Raw genomic sequence first — 2,851 nt, forward strand, 5'->3', positions numbered from 1 at the left:
AAGCGGCATGTAAACTTGCTGTGAGTCAGTGACAGATCATGCGTTTAAGGAACAAAAAAGGCCAAACTAGAGTCTGACGTGTTTTATTAAAATAATAAGGGGACCAGCAGTTGGTGTAATGGCTATGTCGCTGGACTCCCACGTAGTCGACCACGGTTCGAGTCCCGGACCCGGTGGCTTAAACTCATGCCAGGCGCGTGTGCGTGCGTGCCCAAGATCCCAAGAGGAGAATGGAGGAGAAGGGATTGCGGTGTGGCCATCCCCCCTGGGGGGTGATTTCTCGCTTTCTGTCTCTCTGTCTCTTTCTGTCTGTCTGGCGAGCGCACACGCCCTATAGCAAAAAACTCTCTCAATAATAGTAATAATAAGTGAGTGAAAATAATCTCTCTAGGTTTTCAAGAAAATATTTAGATGTGTCAGTGATTAGTATTTATAGCTTAGTTTTGGACTCAGAGAGACATTTTATCACGAGAACTTGTTAAATTGTAGATAGCAATCCGGATGCGGGAGTAGCACCAGGATGAGCTTGAAATCAGAGCTGTGTCAGCACCAGGGATGGCAGGAAGGGTCTCCTGGGTGTCAATTCTGATTGGTTGAAGTGGGATGCCAGTAACATTGTGTTGAGAAGTTTAAGGCCACATCTAAGTTCAGGAGAATATTATTGTCATTAGCTAACATTTATTTGGCACTTCCTACATGCCAAACTCTGCATTGGCACTTCACATTATTTAATTAGTCTTTAACAACTACGAGAAACGACCATTATTTCCATTTTACAGATGAGAAAACTGTGCAAATCATTTATGCAATGTCTTCTAAGGGCCAAATTATTTGGTTTTCTGCAGATGGCAACTAGAGGAGCTAGGATTTTAATCTAGACCATATGGTCCTGGATTCTACTTATAATCACGTTAATAAACTTGAATAGCGTGATTGATAACATCTGCCATATGTACTGGAGGAGGGAGGAATGTCATAGCAGGCATTTGCCATCCTCGACTTCTGTGCTGCCACACTTTTCAGTCATCTTTTTCTTTTCCCCACAACCCGTCAAATAAAATGACTTTCTTTTCAATGTTCTATGCTCTTGTTCTTTTCAATGGGCTGTTCCCTAGAGTCTGTATCACCTTTTATTTGTCCTCTGCTAATGTCTTAAGTCTCATTGGGCTGCTATAGCGAAGTACAATAGAGTGGGCGACTTGGATGGGGAGGTGTGGTGTTATCAGTTGAAGATATTTTGATCAACTGGACTGGGGAGAAATGTTCACATACTGAAATGTTCTCTTTGTAAGCTAAATAATGTGATTGAATGTATAAAAAAAAATTTAAAAATTTTAAAAAATGTAAATTTCTTTTTTTCCCCCTTCTTTTGGAGAGGATTTTGCTACAGGGTGTGTTTACGCTTGCCAGACAGAGAGAGATAGAGGGACAGAAAGCGAGAAATCACCCCCGGGGGGATGGTCATACCACAATCCCTTCTCCTCCATTCTCCTCTCGGGATCTTGGGCACACATGCACACGTGCCCGGTGTGAGTTTTAAGCCACCGAGTCTGGGACTCGAACCGCAGTCCACTACATGGGAGTCCAGCGACATAGCCATTATGCTAACTGCTGGTCCTGGAAAAACAATGTAAATTGCTTTCTCACGGGTCTGAAAGCTGGAGGTCAGGCTGTCAGCATGGTCAAGTTCCGGTGAGGACCCTTTTCTGAGTTGCAGACTGCTGACTTTTTGTTGTATGATCGCACAGGAGGGAACAGAAAGTTGTAGCAAGTATCTGAGACTTTAATGAAAGTGTTCCTCTTATTCCTGAGAGCTCTGCTTTAACTGTATCATCTAATCCTAATGACCTCTCAAAGGCTCCACCTCCTCATGCCATGACACTGGAGGGAAGAGTTTCTACACACACATCTGTAGGAGACACAGCCATTTATTCCAGGCGATACTTCTTGAAGAAGGCCTTTTGTGATTTGGTTAGTCAGAACAGTGTTCTTCTGTGTGCTTGCTCACGGTGTCTGTTACCTGCCTTACTCGTACCATGAAACTTTTTGGTCTTGGACTGCGTTAGCTCACTTCTCTTAAAATGATCTAAAAGACAGGGCTCATGTGGTATGTTTGCTAAATGGGGGAGACTTCATTTCTCACCTCATTTCTGCTCCAAACTACTTGTGTTGCTTTCTAAGTCCAACTTTGTCATTGTGCAACACAGGTGTTGGACCACAGGGAATTCTCAGATCTTTTTCTTTTTGTTACATCAATTTGGAACACCCAGACATTTAACTCAGTAAAAATGTTGTCCATTTATACCTGTGTTGTCTATTGCATGTGTACATTGCCATGCTTCCTTCCCATGAGCGTTCACTCCGCTTTGTGGAGAAGCTTCCTCAAAGTGAAATCTCTACCTATGGTGGTTAAGGCAGCTGGATCACACATGGCAGCCTGCATGGTCTGAGTCCCAGACCTGGTGGCTTGAAAAGCAGGCTGGGTGCATGTGTGCACATGCCCAAAATCCCAAGAGAAGAGTGAAGAAGGGATTGCGGCATGGCTATCACCCCTTGGAAGTGATTTCTCACTTTCCCTTTCTCTCTGCCTCTTTCTAGTAAGTGCACGCTCCTTATAGCAAAACAAAACAAACAAAGAAGAAATCCCTATCTATAAAATTAGCTTTTTGGGGAGGGAGCACAAGAGGGCTTTGACAGCATTTGTAAGTTTGTTACATGAGATGTCTTCAAAAAGTTCATGGAAATGCCTGTTTTTAAAAAACTATGCATTTACTGGCAACTGCAGTGATCATTAAGGCGTTAGACTCCTACAGGGCTGACCATGGTTCAAGTCCTGGCAGCTTGCTTTTTC

Source organism: Tupaia chinensis, unplaced genomic scaffold, assembly GCF_000334495.1.
Source record: "Tupaia chinensis unplaced genomic scaffold, TupChi_1.0 Scaffold146961_1, whole genome shotgun sequence".
In the NCBI taxonomy this organism is placed as follows: domain Eukaryota; kingdom Metazoa; phylum Chordata; class Mammalia; order Scandentia; family Tupaiidae; genus Tupaia; species Tupaia belangeri.